Source organism: Sebastes umbrosus, chromosome 2, assembly GCF_015220745.1.
Source record: "Sebastes umbrosus isolate fSebUmb1 chromosome 2, fSebUmb1.pri, whole genome shotgun sequence".
Lineage (NCBI taxonomy): Eukaryota > Metazoa > Chordata > Actinopteri > Perciformes > Sebastidae > Sebastes > Sebastes umbrosus.
This window is the reverse complement of record NC_051270.1, coordinates 24515511-24532413: the sequence shown is the minus strand read 5'-3', so window position 1 is coordinate 24532413 and position 16903 is coordinate 24515511. Positions and strand designations below refer to the sequence as shown.

Sequence of the window (16903 nt, the reverse complement as noted above, 5' to 3'; positions counted from 1 at the left end):
TCCGAATCAAGTACATTACATTTATCATATACATACTATATACAACATCATATTTGTGTTACACTAATAACATTCAAATTTTCCAAACATATATAAATTTCACATTCACACACATCTTCCAAAACCATTTAGCCTCAAGGCCCCATCATCAGGGAAAAGGAACAAAAGAAAAAAACATACATGACCAACACTGGACTATTGATCAGCTGCTTCAGTAATGTATTTGGCCATCACCTGCTGTTCTAGTGAAATGACTGAACTAGAACAGCAGGAGAATCAAGGCAGCTTGTGTTAGCTGTAGGGAGTTTAAAAGAAAGTTTCAGGGGAATCAGTGACTGGCTTTCTGAGACTCAAAAGTCCCAAATGAGTTTTATTTGAATAAAGGGATTGAAACTGTGTTGAACATTTCAATATGCCCCAGTGGGAGTTGCCAAATGTGTGTGTATGATGCAATCCTTTAAAACGGTTCATATATTTTCTTTCATTCGTACTTGCTTGTAAATTGTAACACAGTAGCACTGATTCACCTTTCACTACAGTTTTGTTCCCTTTAATTGCCAACAGGTAGCCTGCATACTGGACAACAGCTGTGGGCCCTTGAGAACAACATTGACGGTAGGCTTGCTACTCCCTTTGTTCTACGTGTACATACATTTTTATTTTATTTTACTTTGTATTTAAACTCGGAAATTTTATTTAATTTTACTTTATATGTAAACTCGGAAAAAAAGTTTGGAAATTTGTGTTTGGTGGATTATTTCTCTGTTGTTACAATGCTAACTGGCATTGTGTTTTACATTGTTGGAAAGCCTGTTTATTTACCTTCACAATGATGTCCAACTTGTAAGGATCATGCATGTGTGGGATGAGCAGCACAGCTGATTATGTGGGTAGCAACCAAGAAAAATTTGCCAAAATGCTCTGCCAATGGTAAACAGTGTATTCTCCTGTTGGTGTTGACTCTTGTTTTGAGTTGTTTGGTGGATTGGATGATTGAACTCTCTATCAGTAACAAGTAACAAACAAAATATTGGCTATTTTACACTTTATTCATTAAATACACCGTCAGGAGCCTCAGTATCGGATGGAAGATCCATACGCAGCCACAACAGCCTGGCACCTCCTCCTCATGCTGGTCACCAACCTGGTCACACGTTGCTGTGGGATGGCGTTCCATTCCTCAACCTGGATTCGTTGCAGGTCAGCCAATAATCTACCAAATACAAATTTCCAAACTTTTTTTCCGATTTTACTTGCTTGTAAATTGTAACACAGTGATTTACCTTTCACTACAGTTTTGTTCCCTTTAATTGCCAACAGGTAGCCTGCATACTGGACAACAGCAGTGGGCCCTTGAGAACAACATTGACGGTAGGCTTGCTACTCCCTTTATTCTACGTGTACATACATTTTTATTTTATTTTACTTTGTATGTATATACAGTAAAGTTTACTATTTTAGTAAGTTTACTATACTGAGCATCCTGGGCACAACAATGTCCTTTAGATGAATAAAATAATATCTAATCTTAATAGCACCAGCCTTCCTCACAGAAAAACATTTTAACATGTCACGGTAGGACAAACACAGGTGTAGATATTAAAGACGTGCCACACCGTCGTGGCTTACTGGGACACTTGATTAGAACAGAGCCAACGTTAGTGTTATAAGTAACACCTGTGTTCCTACTTTGACAAACAGAAATGTCTGTTGTGAAAAAAATAAGGTGTACAATGTTGTTAAACACAAAAGTAAGTCTACTATTTATATAAGTCTTATATACATCAAAGCATAGTGTTCCCCATTTGAGCAGTTTGGGTTTCACTTACCGTGCACCTTGCATGAGCACAGCACTCAAAGGACTGAGGCACCAACCTATTCAACACATAAAGTAGAAAAGGCCGAAGTGGATACAGTCAGTGCCAAATCTAGGTATGAAAACCTTTTTATATCAATGACTACTTGAAATTAATCTTTGTTGGACTTCATAACAGACATCTTCTGATCAGATTTAAGATATTCAATATGATATACATCACTGTCTCAATGTGGAATCTTTTTTGGCTCAGGGCAATGTTGGCTGGGCATAAAAAAACCAAGATATTTAAGTCACAAGACCAACCTACCATCAAGTGCAACAACAAAACAAAATATTCACAATACATAAATAACTAGAAACCATCTTGCAATGGGATCACACCAGCTGCGCCGCCAAATCAGGCCAGGGCGTAAAGTTGGGGGACCAATGGCCCCTTCCCCATCGAAAAACATATTAAAATGAGTATGGTGTGATTTTTGCGGGGATCTGTACCAAACAAAGATGTTTTTTCAGGTCTGTAGAATACTATGTGAAGGCCAGGACATGCAGCAAGACAATATTTAATTTAAAATGGTATTTTGACACGCATTTTGCCTTTAACAAATATTGCACCTTTTGCGATTTGAAAATTGCATGATGCAATATTGCGATTGAGATAAAATTTTGATTATTATTTTGTGCTGCCCTAACATAATCACCTGGCAAAGCACTCAAAACCGCCTCTGTGGTAGTTCCCTAGCAGTAGCTACAGTAGGTGTCTCTCTCCAGGACCACATTTTGCCATTATGACTGACTCACAGACTCGCAAGGTGAAAATAATATCAGCGTCACCGTTAGGTGCCATGTCATTGTTCTGACAGCCCGTTATTCCGACAACCCAATAGTGGGACAAATGCACCACCGGACCTAAAGCCCATTAAATCGACAGCCCGTTATTCTGAACACAAACCCCCATTGTTCCGAAATCCCGTTGTTCTGACAATACACACTCTCCCTGCACCGTCGTCTTAACGCACGGGCTTACCGGGGCTCAAGCCCCCGGGCCTGGCCACGCAAAAGGGCCCACGAGGCTCCAGGGAAAAAGACTCAAAGAGGACATAAAGTAATATTAAGAATATGATATTATTGAGTAATATTGAGTATACCCCTCGCTCATATCAATGCTGCATGGAACGCTACATGATGCCAACCAAGAAGGATTGTTAGATTAAATATCCTACTATCCTACTATCCTCCTTGTTGAAATGATAGTTAACCTAGTTTGTTAGCTTGTTTCACATAATAATGATCTGAGGACAAATGATGGGATTTATTTCATTTTTATTTGTTTAGGATATTTCCATGTTATTCATTTACATTCTCTGTTTATCTCTAGCACTCATTTCAACAAACATTGACAATAATAATTGTAATGAAATGAATCTACTCTAAAGCAGATTTATCTTTCTCCATCCGTCCATTGTTCACACGGAATCTTCCATCGTTTCTCAGACAAACAGAAGCACATGGCTACTTATAATGCAGAATGATGTCATCGGACCTTCCCAGCCAACTGCTGTCAGACCTTGCGGTAGGATATTTAATCTAACAATTCCTCTTGGTTGGCATCATGTAGCGTTCCATGCAGCAGTGATATGAGTGAGGGTTATACTCAATATCACTCAATAATATAATATTCTTAATGTGACTTTGGGTCCTCTGGCTATGGACGTTTTGAAAGTCCTTCCCTTGGAGATCTTCACATCAGTCAGTCAGTAAGACAAACAGATATCAGTCAGATATACAGCTGCTAGAATTTTTTTTATTTTTTTTATCTCTTGGCAGGTTGTGTCGGAGTAAAAAACACCACCATCATTTACCACCACCTCTACGCATGGAGCATCCCGTTGCGGGGAGTAAAAAACACCACCGCCATTGCGTCTTTTTCCCTGGAGCCTCGTGGGCCCTTTTGCGTGGTCCCGGTGCAGGGTGAGCATGTATTGTCGGGACAACGGGATTTCGGAAGAATGGGTGTTTGTGTTCGGAATAACAGGCTGTCGGTCTAATGGGCTTTGGGTCCAGTGGTGCATTTGTCGGACTATTGGGTTGTCGGAATAACGGGTTGTCGGAACAATGGGCAGTCCCCCACTGTTGCGGCTGGTAATAATTGTCAATAAATAGCGAGGCATATCGTCAATGTTGCCCTCAAGGGCCCTGTTAGCACACTGCTATTGTTAGATATGACTTTTGACAGAATTACACAATGTATGTGTTATTGTAGGCTGTGTGAGTGAACATAAAGATGGTTCAGAATGTACTAACTTACAGGAAGTAAAATTATTGAAGTTAGGCTCCAGCTCAGTTCTGGGAACCACTGACATAACTCCTTTTTATACTCACTAATATTCAATACTTACTAAAAGCGACTCCTCTGGTTGCAAAAAGAAGTCTGATTGTATAGAAGTCTATGAAAAATTTACCCTACTTCTCACTTGATTTATTACCTCAGTAAACATTGTAAACATGAGTTTATGGTCTCAATCACTAGTTTCAAGTCAAGTCAAGTTGGAACTTTAAATTGTGTTTTCAGTTCATGAAAGTTAATTGTAACATTTCAATTGCTTAAAGGTCTTGTTCAGCATTCGGTTGTACTTAACTCCTCCCTCTCGTGTCACTTCTGGTTGCAAATAATCAAGATGGCGACGGCCAAAATACCGAACTCAAGGCTTCAAAATGACAGTCGACAAACCAATGGGTCACGTCACAGTGACTACGTCCTCTTCTTATATACAGTCTACTGTATGATTGGAACCCTAAAAACTACACCGTGCCCCTTTTAACAGATAATTTGTTGCCGTGATGAGCTGTATTATTACTGGTTTGCTTTTATTAATAAACCGAACAAGCCACAGGAGATATGTTGAGTTGATAGAAACCAGGCAGGGGTGTAGCAAAGAAATTACAGACCCTGTGTATCAATGAGTGTGCTTTAGTTTCATCAGTCATCCACAGTTCAGTCTCTGTCTCAGTTCAATGTCTAGAGAGGATGGTTTTGTTGTAGCCTGCACAGGAAGATTTGAGATTTTATCAGTTGGGGAAATAATAAGTACATTTACTGAGGTTTGTGTACAGTATTTACTTGAATATTTCCATTTTATGCTACTTCATACTTGTACTTCATCACATTTCAGAGGGAAATGTTCTTTTTACTCCATTACATTTATTTGGCAGCTGTAGTTACCAGTTACTTTACATATTAAGATTTTATATAAAACCACATGATAAGCTTATAAAACAATGCATTGTTAAAGATTAAATCAGTGGTTTGCAACGTTTTTAGGCTGTGGCCCCTTAAAATAAAAGCAGTGTCTAGTTGGGGTTCCTTGTCATGTTTCAGTCAGATGTCTATATAAGTTGTTAGTAGTTACATCAAAGAGAAGATTTCCCCTCTGACCTTTTCAGACCTGGTTTAATTTAAATAACCGATGGCTCAAAGAAGAAAACAAATGGTAAATGGACTTGCATTTATATAGCGCTTTTCTAGTCTTCCGACCACTCAAAGTGCTTTACACTACATGTCAGCATTCATCCATTCACACACACATTCATACACTGATGGCAGAGGCTTCCATGCAAGGTGCCAACCCGCCCATCAGGATCTAATCTAAAAACACATTCACACACTGATGGCACAGCCTTCGGGAGCAATTTAGTATCTATTGAGAGATTGTTCAATGTGTCACGAAAAAGCAAAGATCAGAGAAAAATGAATATGGATTTATGTAGTAGAACATTGTTTTTTTCCCTTCCTGCCCCATTAATCATCTCACAACCCCTCAGATTTATCTTGTGGCCCTTTGGAAGAGGCCTGACCCCCATGTAGGGAGCCACTGAGCTAAATCTACCGAACTGTATATAAAGTAGTTAAAACTAGCAGCTACAACAATAAAATACTGCTTACACATTGATGCATCGTTATTAATAATCTAACAATGTCACAGATTATAATATAGCAGTGCCATTTTTCTGCAGAATGAGTACATTTGGCTGACATTACTTCTCAGAATCAGAATCATATTTATATTGACCGTGACAGACAATATGTACATATTACAAAAATGTGTGCATTAAAGACTGTAAGATATTTAATCTAAAACGGGAGTGACAGTGTATTGAGTGATTTAAGTGTTCATCAGAGTGACGGCCTGCGGGAAGAAACTGTTCTTTGGTTGTTTTGGTGTACAGTGTTCTGTAGCTTCAGTAGTTCTGTTTTGAATGCAGGATTTTTACTTCTAGTGGAGTAGCTTTACAATGCATGTATTGGTAGTTTTACTTAATCAAAGGATCTGTATACCTATTCTTCTTTTAAACTGTCTTTCAATCAGGAAAAGTATTTGATCTGTTTTTGAATATACAGTGTGTCAAAGTCCACAACAAGCAGTTTGCTTCCATGGTTGGGTCCCAGTTGGTCAGCACCCGTATCCCCACCTCACCTCTAGAGGGTCCGACTGAACAATATCCTCTTAATAAACTGCCTGACCAGCAGGTGGTGCATGTGGCAGGAGTTTACTGCATAAATTATCATATGACATTTGCCCTGACAGCAGCCAAGAAAACAATTCTCATTATATTATCACAGCAATTACATTCTATCTGCTTTTTAACCGTGTTTTGCACTTGTAGCTAAACACACAGGTACTGTCAATCAGCAGTCTCTCCTGAGTCGGAGTAGGACTTGTCCACCTGTATTTCATATTTTGGATAATCTGTGAAAAAGCCTGTTACCTTACTTTCTGACAGCCTGAGATGTTTAAAGGGAGTTGCAGAATGAATAATATTGGTCTACATTTTCAGGTATACCTTAATGATGAATAACATAAAAGGGCTCAAATACGCAAATGTATGATAATGAACTCCTTTCAACAACATATTGTCGGAGTCAAACGGACGGCATGTTCTTTAGGGATGTTGTTTTTAACATTTAAGAAGTCCAACCAATTTTTAAGTTCTCAGATTCTTAAAAATAGACACCGGCTAACTGCGGCTATGACAGGCGGACTTAGCAGAGTGAGATGTGAAGATAACAAAAAATAACATGATTAATATCCGCACTGAGTCATCCTTGTCTGACTTGAGCAATACATAAAGAAAGAGGAACTTAGTTCTTTGGTGGGATAAGGGCCCGAAGCCTTATATGGGTGTAAATGTGCGTGTTTGTGAATGGTAAATGGTAAATGGACTTGCTTTTATATAAACTTTTCTAGTCTTCCGACCACTCAAAAGCGCTTTACACTACATGTCAGCGTTCACCCATTCACACACACACACATTCATACACTGATGGCAGAGGCTGCCATGCAAGGAGCCAACTTTGCCCATCAGGATCTAATCTAAATACTCATTCACACACGATGGCTATGCCTTTGGTAGCAAATTTGTGTGTGTGTTGTTTAGGAATGAAGATATTCAAAAACTCAAATGTTATTAAAGAGATTGAGACAGAAGATCAGGCCTAGAATTGTATTCTAATGGGTTAAAAAATTGAAAAAAGTAACTCCGTGTGAATGGTGTGTGTGTGTGTCTGTTTGTGTGTGCGTGTGTGTGCGTGTGTGTGCGTTCGTGTCCATGTGCCTTATGATTCACCCTTGTCTAATAATACCCACAACCTTGTCTGATAGTTGACTCTTGTGGAGTCCAGAGAAAATGAGGAATCAGGAATAAGAAGTGAGAGGGCTGGATGTCCCCTTGTATGCATGTCAAGCGACCGTTCCATGTCATTGTGAAACACATGATGGCCACTGAAACCTCTGGTGACTATCAGCCAGGAAGCATGGGCCCTCTCTGTGGACTGTCCACCCACAGAACTGAAATATTCAATGTAATATTCACTTGTTTTTGCAGATTTCACAAGAATCGTATGCGAACCAGTATGGAGTTTGTTAAAAGCCCAATCTGTGGATCCAGCTTTAGGCTGATACAACCCTGCAGATGCTTGCTGGATTGCTTGTCAGGCTCACTGATGATGTTGTTGTCGCTGTTGACAGCTCAGAATGTGCGGCACAAAATTGCATTGCATGTCAACATGACAGTTTCTTCCATCTGCTGGTAATATGTGGCTCACACTGTAATGAGGCCTGCAGGGGTGTCAATATATAATAAATCATCTGCATATGCATTTCTGTTTTTTTAAATTAGATTACATTTGCATTCATTTCTGTACTGGAATTGTTATATGCATATACAGTAGACCTTATCACATAAGATCACCTAGCTCACTTGAGTTCTTAAGGTCAGTTACTTTTTCATTTTAGTGCACAAAACAAACACAATACATGTTTAGCTGTTGCAAAAGGCTTTTTGTTTATACCAGTGCAGTGCCCGTTCAGAGTGCTTGCCCATCCGAAAGGGGGCCAATTGCTTGGCCCCCAGAAGTTCTGCTTGCAGCGCTGTGGTGAACCGTGGTATGGCGTCTTGTACCCGCCAAGTGTGAAGGCGATTGGATGAGCGGTTCTCGAGATATACGAAGGGCAGTCATACAATATATACATACACAGTCAGAGAATACTTCCTTGATAGTTAGATGACGCTGCTACAGCGCCACCTATTGGCCAAATGGTACCAAATTTGTTATGTTCACTAAGACAGCATACCTACACATGTCTACCAAATGTGGTTGCAATAGCACAGAATTTTCAGGAGATATGACATTTTTTGTTATATATGCCATGCCTACAGCATTTGAGCTAGTTTGAGGGCCAGCTATAACAAAATTGTATGGAACATTAAAAATCCGAAAGGTCACTTTTTCCGGCTTGGTCCAGAGAGGCTCTGCACCAAATTTGGTGACAATTGCTCCAAATATGTAGGGGTAGCAAAAAAACTGATTTGGACAAAATTTAAAATGGCGAAAAAAGGTTTTGTTTTTTTCTTGGACTTGCAGTTCATAAGTTACAGGCCCAAACGTTAAGTTAATTTTATAGCGCCACCATTTGTTCAAATTGCACAACATTCAACACAGCACTCCATTGGGTCCTGAGCAATACACCCGCCATGTGTGAAGTCGATCAGATGAACGGTTCACAAGATACTGTATGTGAATAACACACTGAGGGACGGACATACAGAGATTCCTTGATTTCTAGTTAGATAATTATGAGTTGCACCTTCTAAAAAGTCTTTGCAATGTATTATGTGTGAGCAAACATTTCAGAGACATAGAAACATAAATGTAACTTAAAAACTGTATTTGCACGTTGTCACTCTGCACCTCCTGCAGATGAAAGGTGGTTTTCTGGACACAAAATGGTACCATAGTACTCTAGCGACTGCTTTGTTTTTCAAATGAGCTCCTCTCATTCATTCAGTGTGATCAAATGAAAATGAATGAGCTGATTTGAATGCTTGTTATTTATTCTGCAGGGTGCCACAGCTGCTTTGACACTCTTGGTCTCAGAGTTATCCAAATAGAATCTGTTAGTCACACCTAAATGCATGCCTCGTTTCACCAATAGTTCTGTGAATTCAGAATGATTTTTTTTTTGATATTCTATCACTCTTCTTCTTGAAATATAGTTGTATCTTCTATTGAAATTAGTGAGATACAGTAAAGGGGAAGCATCTTGTTTTTTTTAGTTGATAGGGTTCAAAAAGTGAACGTTGCCATTAAATTCAAAGTGTGACAAAACGTCTTTTAAAATATGTTCACCGCATCACTTCGAACTGTAAATATATTTAAGCATTGCTAGTTGTTGCATGAAAAATGAAATATTATACATTATACTCTTTACCGAAAAGAAAAAGGTCCTTAGTGGACATGCAGTGTTGACACAATACGTAATTTTGTTATGTCATTGTGTGTTAATATACAGCAAATTAAAAATTAACACTTAAATCTAATGGAGGCCACGTGGCTTTAGACTCTAAATGTCAAGATGTGACTGAATGAACTGAACTCATCAGCATCAGGAGTTCACACTACATTCACAGCCGTAAAACTTGCTTTGTAGGAAGAGTTTGTCACCTTCTTGTTTTAATAAGGAAGGAGAAGAAGGAGAAGAAGAAGAAGCCTTATGGTACCAACCTAAATTGGTAGAATTAAGGAAGTTTTTAGTTCCCCTGCTAATTCAGAGATATATAGAAAGCCTGCATTTTTCAACCACCTTTGGCAATTTGCTTCCAGTAGCTCAACAACTCCCCTGCGGAGACCTTTACAGCTCATCACTGGATGTTGTACGGACGGCAACGGTAAGACCGAAGCACATTAGTTCTCTGAGTGAGACTGTGGGCGTTTCCTGATTTTCCTTATACAAGCACGCTGATATGAGATGGTGTTTTAGTATTACTTTGTGTGTTGTAGGCATACAGTGCTGAGTTTATGAGCTGATAATTCGGGTAAACAGGACTTTACTTGCACTATTTACTTACATTTTATTATTTACAGAACAGCATTTTGTTTGTTTGTTTGCTTGTGTTTGAATTTTGTAAGAATTTATACAAGTCTTAAATTAGTTTAGTTTTTTACTATTAGCCTGCTTAACTCAAACATACATAGATAGATAGATAGATAGATAGATAGATATATAGATAGATAGATAGATAGATAGATAACTCCTGCTAATTTAAACTCGGTCCTCAAAATTTCTCTTAAATGTTTGACCTGACAGATCAATTCGAATGGGTTACATTTTTTTCATGTGCAAAGCTGAAACATGTAGATGCACAAATCAACAAGAATATTTGTTTCAGTTATTTTGGGGTGGTTTGTTTTTTATGTTGTTTATAAAAGCCTACTAAATATAAACTTAATACTGTCTTGGATAATTACATGTTTGTTTTGCTATACACAATTAACAATACTATTATTTGTATGTATGCATCCAATATAAAGAATAGTACAGCCTGCTTTTTGTTTTTGACAACATTTATTTTTTTCTACTGAATTACTCAACTAGCTCAGAAGAAATGGTGAGCGAAGACGATTACGAAATTTGAATACTGCCACAGGAGTTACAGAGTGTGGACATCAACCTGCAGTCATTCTGGTCAAACTGATGTTCTGCCGAGGAGGAGTGCAACACTTCCTGTTGCGACGTAGCCTGTATCCTGTTTTCCACAGTCAGTGGTCATGCGTGTCATTCCCCTCCGCGAGGCTGTGTTGGCACAATCTCGTGACCCTGAAATCTTATGAGACTGAATCTAGGGAGACTCCACATGTCTAAGAAAAACTCTGAATGTCAGCAAAAAAAATGTATAACAGCACAATAAATATATCCAGGACTGTTGAGAAATGACTGTGACTTTGTCTTACTAACAGTTGATGAGGAAGACTACAGTAGCTGTACCAGCACCTTTGGGATATTAGTAGCCTCTTAAAATAAGTGCATACAAAGATAGTGATGAGAACACTGACACCTCCTAACAGCGGGCCAAAAGACTCGAGGGGCCAAACTGTGTGACATGTATTAAGAGGTGCCAATGTAACTGTTTGTGACGGCTTCAACCATCAAAGATATGTATCTTGTGACTGCATTCAGACGGAAAACTGCAAAGTGCTCAGTTACACCCTGTGGTGGGACCAAACCAGACAGTAGCACTCGGTCAGAGCTAATACAGGTCACATGTATGTAACTTCACAGTGTCTCACACTACAAAACAAATATAACAATGCTGGCAACTTTACTTTGTGCATCTTGGTGGACATGTTGTTTTTATAGAGTGAGAGTAGTCCATTCAGTCACTGCTGGTGGACACAATAACATGAACACCTGCTCAGTGTAAGGCAATCCAATGCATTAGCACTAGTAGTTTTCCAGGATCCGTCCTTTCCACGCCTCCCATTCATTGTCTATGTAAGCAGCCATGCAATGCATTCTGGTAGCCTTAGTGTTGCACTTCGAGAGACGGACTGTCACGTTGACTGCGTCACGTTGGCCGCTCTTCATTTACATAGTTGTGGTCTAGGCTACTTTATGCAAATCAGCGGCATTGGGCGTGAGACTCCGCCTCTGGAAACTCCCCAAAAACCTTTAAACTAACCGTTGTCGATCTTATTTCTTTCCTAGAATGTTTTCAGAAACACATTTCGGTAAACTATTTCCGTAATATAAGAGAAAAAGGTTTCCAAACAAGTCGCCATGTTGGTTCCGGTTTGAAAGCTTGGAGCAGCAGCCCACAAGTGAAAGTGTTCGTCCAATCAGATGCCCAGTTTCGAGTACCTAGTGGCAGCCCATCAAGCGATCAATGCTGGGAAGCGAGGCGAAAGTGCGTCCAAAATACGCCCCTGTGGACACGTACCATTAGTGTTTTTTTATTGGCTTGTTATTATTTTGCATTGGTTAGCTTAGCTCAGCACAAAGACAAAAAATAGGGGAAACAGCTAGCCTGGTTCTGTTCAAAGTTGACAAAATTTGCCTACCAGCACCTTTTAAGCCAACTAACACATTATACCTATTAAATGCATGTAAATATTATTACCATTGAGTACTCAATGCAGAAAAAAGGCCATTACTGATGCATGTGTAAGTAGTTTATACGCTGTAAGATAATTTTAAGTATGTTATATATTTTTGGGTCCTTTAATCTATAACAATGCATCACATTTTACAAGCTCATCATATGTTTAGTGGGTTTTATGTAAATCTTAGTCTGTAAAGAAACCTGTTACTATAACTGAAGACTAACTGTCGTCTCCACACTGTTGTGGAGTGGAAGTATACAGAGGCAAGGAAATACCCAAATACAGTACAAGTACCTCAACCTTGTACTTAAGTACATTACTTGTGTAAATGTACTAAGTTACATTCCATCACTTCTTACATGCTTTATATGAGGCTTTTCTGTTATTTTGTTAGCTGTGAACCAGTGTGGGTGCATAAATAACAGAGTTGAAATGACACAGACTAGCTAAAACTGGACATTGTAAGAGTCACATGCTTTGCAGGGCTATTGTATTGGATTTCACTATATTTAGCAAGTGGTCATGTTACTGCGTCCACCACTGTGTTATAAGTATATATGGGTAATATAGCTGAAATCCTGTTTTCATGGTTGAAGGAGTCTGAACACCTGTACACCTAATAGTTCATGCAATCCAACAGATCTGCCACAAATTACACATTTATGAAGATTATAATGTTCACGTTATTAACATTATCCCGGTGACACTGTCAGAAAGGTGTTAATTCAACTTTATTTTTCGTCGTAGGTAGTGGTGTTGTATCGGATTGTATTGTGTACACAATTTGTAATATTCTTCACCCCTCATGTTTGTGAATGGGTTGAGCAACACATTAGAAACACCTCTCCGTATAAACTACAACCTCAATGATACACACAATAATAAAAATAAATGAATACCTCCCTGACAGTGGCAATCAAAACTGAACAATGTTACCTTAGTAAAGGTAGAATATATGACTGAGTTATGTAACAAATGCAGTTATTTTAACCCAAACCAATACCTTTTTCCTAAACCTAACCAAGTAGTTTTGTTGTCTTAACAACCGGTTCTGCACTGCGGGGGCTTGCACAGGCGCACCGATCACTCATGTTGCAAGAAAACGCTTTAAAAGAAGAGAAATAACCTTTGGTAAGATATCATATGAACCGTTGTATGAGGATACATTTGAATAAAGTGGTCGCTGAGTGTACGTTGGCAATGCAGTCAAAGTCACTACAGTAATACAGTCAATGTAAAATCATAAAATCATATTTAAAATCATATTTTTTATTTCTTATTCCATTGTTGGTCATTGGTGCTTTTTATATATATTTTTATATACTATTTATATATATACCTATTTTTTCACATGCATGTGTACATAACAGTCCCCTGTAGTTTAGTTTCATTGTCCAGCCTTGTTGTCCTTGTTCCTAGCTGTTATTTTTATTTCTGCATAAGCACATTGAGAGAGATGCCAAGAAACCGAGTGAACTTCCTTGTACTGTTTGTGCACACGTCCTTGGAAAATAAATCTGATTTTGATATGCACATGACCAATGGAAACATTTTGGAAAAAAAACAATGCACGGCATGTGATCCGTCAGGGTTTACGGCCTTTTTATGATGTTGCAATCTTGAAAAAGACAAGTTAAAGGCTTAACTCAACACACTCTGGGCCTAAAATGAATCAATTGCGTGTCTTTAACTATTTGTTAGTAAGAAATTAAAAAACCAAGACGGTTTATGACAGTACTGGTAGTTGATTTTTGTTTTTTGTGGAGATGCCTTTGATGTAACAAAACCAAAAATGTTATCCACCTTTTTCTGTTTACTGTAGTTTCTAATATGTCTTTCACAATAATGTCAATTATGTAAAGTGTACGTTTTATACCATTAACATTAACATTATTTATCAATGTCTCTTAATCTTCTTCTTGCAAGATCCAGTACAACATTTAAAACTTTGGTTGCTCTTTGCTACAGAGGATGTCAACAAGGCAACCAACCCGCGTAGAGGTCTGGATAATCCTGACCATATGACACGTAAATGGATTCATTTAAAGACAACCTTCAAGGAACTGAATCTGAAAGACAAGTTCCCAGTTCCTCATTTAATAATATGTCACTGCATGGCCTGTATTCTGCATGTACTTCATCTCCCAGGCCACAAGGAAGATAAACAGACACAGTTCTGTGTATAAAACCAGACTTCACAGAAACAAAGAAGAGATATCATTTTAAAAATAGTTATTTTAGATTCAAATGTTAAAGCTGTTGCGAAAGATCAATTTCTCAAGTAAAGTACTACTCACAATGATGTGTGAAGGTCTCTGAGGTCAAGCTTCAAAAGCAGCGCCTCAGTCCTACTGCTTAGAAAATCCAGTCTCATTAAATAACTCCTTTTATTTCTAATTTAATTACATTTTCACAGAGTTGTTACACTCCAGAAAGTCATACAGACAGGTGCGTTTGATCAAAAACCTTGACTCCCAAAGAACCCAAAAGTCCAGCACACACTGGTGCCGGTGCTGTTTGCCTGTCTGAATGTTACCTGATAAAGGTTAGGGGACCGAAACATCGTTAATAGAATGAGCACAAGTAATCGACAGTGTGTATGATTTTCTTTGGTACTTTTCCAGATCAATTTGCACAAAAAGTAATGTGCATATATTTGAACAAAAAAACTGGAGAGATTATTTGTTCTCCTGGGTTACCACAATAGTTGACGTAACACTTTGACTCACCGGATGGCTTTTAAAGAAAATGTGTTTATCTGAAGTAGACTTTCTTATAAAATGATCTGTAGTACATTTACTCAAGTAAAGGATATACTGTATATATAAGTAGGCCTTGTGTACTTCAGAACAGTTTTGAGGTACCTGTACTTAACTTGAGTGTTTTCATTTTATGCAACTTCTACTACATTTTTTACTCTACTACATACAATACAGTGCTATACTACACTTCTCAATGTTAACTAGGGATGCAACTAATGATTATTTTCATTGTCGATTAATCTGTTGATTATTTACTCGATTAATTGATTAGTTGTTTGGTCTATAAATTGTCACAAAATGTTGTAAAATGTCGATCAGAATCTCCCAAAGTCCAAGATGACGTCCTCAAATGTCTTGTTTTGTCCACAACTCAAAGATATTCAGTTTACTGTCATAGAGGAGTAAAGAAACCAGAAAATATTCACATTTAAGAAGCTGAAATGAGAAAATTTAGATTTTTTTTCTTTAAAAAATTACTCAAACCAATTAATTGATTATCAAAATAGTTGCTGATTAATTTAATAATTGACAACTAATCGATTAATCTTTGCAGCTCTAATGTTAACACATACCTTATTGTTAAATGATCAATCTTTACTTACTTTACTATTTTACAGTAAGTTTGATTTTACTCAGTAAAACATTAACATAGAATGCGTTTTAAAACGGGCGCTTTTGTTGCACATGAACAAAAAGTCACCATAAAAACAGGAAAAAAAAAGTTATCCTTTGGCTTCACTGAGAATAGTTGTGATGGAAATAGTGCCTGGCATGCTGCAGCTCACTTTGTGTATTAATACTCTCGGAAAATGCTACTGCAGCCTATATGTCATCAGTTTTGCTCAGCCAGCTGTGATTAACATGGGGCCGATCGAGGTTGCCGACAGTCTGTGTGGTTTTAACAGCTCCTCAAACAGATACTCTGACGATTATGGTCCTCCAGCAGTTAACAAGGAAAACAGGGTGTCATATGAAAATAGAATTATCTAAACCAACTATTTTACAGTTTAGTCAAACAGCGTGTAACATTAGAAGATAAATGTCATAGATTGATCTGCACACATACAACTATTTGTGAATATGTCTGACAATCACAAATCTGCTGCAGCTTCTGATAAGTCTTCCTTTGTGATTAATGTACCTGACTATGTTGCATAAAGTATGAAAACGGTATTTGAAAGAGGATTTGACCATGTTTTTAAGCTGAGATCTCAGCACCCATGGGAATAAACGCACTGACCTCCGTTAAAAGATAAACATAACCTGCTGTATTTTAATCATACAGAAACTAATATTGTCAGCGCATTGCCTTATCACAATGCTGCAGTCTTCCTCTTAGATACGCAGGGCTAACAATATACACTCAGATTTGTGCTGCACTGTTACTGTACTTTTTAACAGTTATCTCTGCATCTGGGAAATATGCAGTATTTTTAGTCGTTACAGTTGGTGAAACCAACATATTTAACTTTTATTTTGCCCTAACGCCTTATGCACATACAGTAGACCCAATGATTAACCATGATATATTTCAGAACAGTGCATTACTGAACCAAACAAACAGACTTTTTGTTTCTTGGTAGCAGAGGAACTCAGTTGCCCACCAGGAGTTCTTACAGCATCTCCTCTTTGTGATAATAATAATCTCCATTTACCTCCAGTGTGGTTACAACACAGATACTGTATCTTCATCTTATCTGCCAGCAGTGTGTGTGTGTGTAGGGGGTTGGGGTTGGGGTTGAGTGTGTGTTGACAATGTTCCTCAACAAACATCACCAAACAACATGTTTCAGTAATTTCTCTACAGTGCAAACTTTCAGTCCGTCAGTTTCAGGTCTGCAGTCAGAAGTACAGGGTGACACTTACAGTTCACAAGTGTAAAGCATC

At 38.2% G+C, this 16903-nt stretch overlaps 1 long non-coding RNA gene across 1 annotated transcript; it reads left to right on the top strand.

Annotated features, from left to right (window-relative positions):
• Positions 1–8319: 8319 nt before the first annotated feature.
• Positions 8320–11080, top strand: LOC119476565. Its single transcript, XR_005204044.1, has 2 exons — positions 8320–10042; positions 10750–11080. It is a non-coding gene; the product is annotated as an uncharacterized LOC119476565 (long non-coding RNA).
• Positions 11081–16903: the final 5823 nt, after the last annotated feature.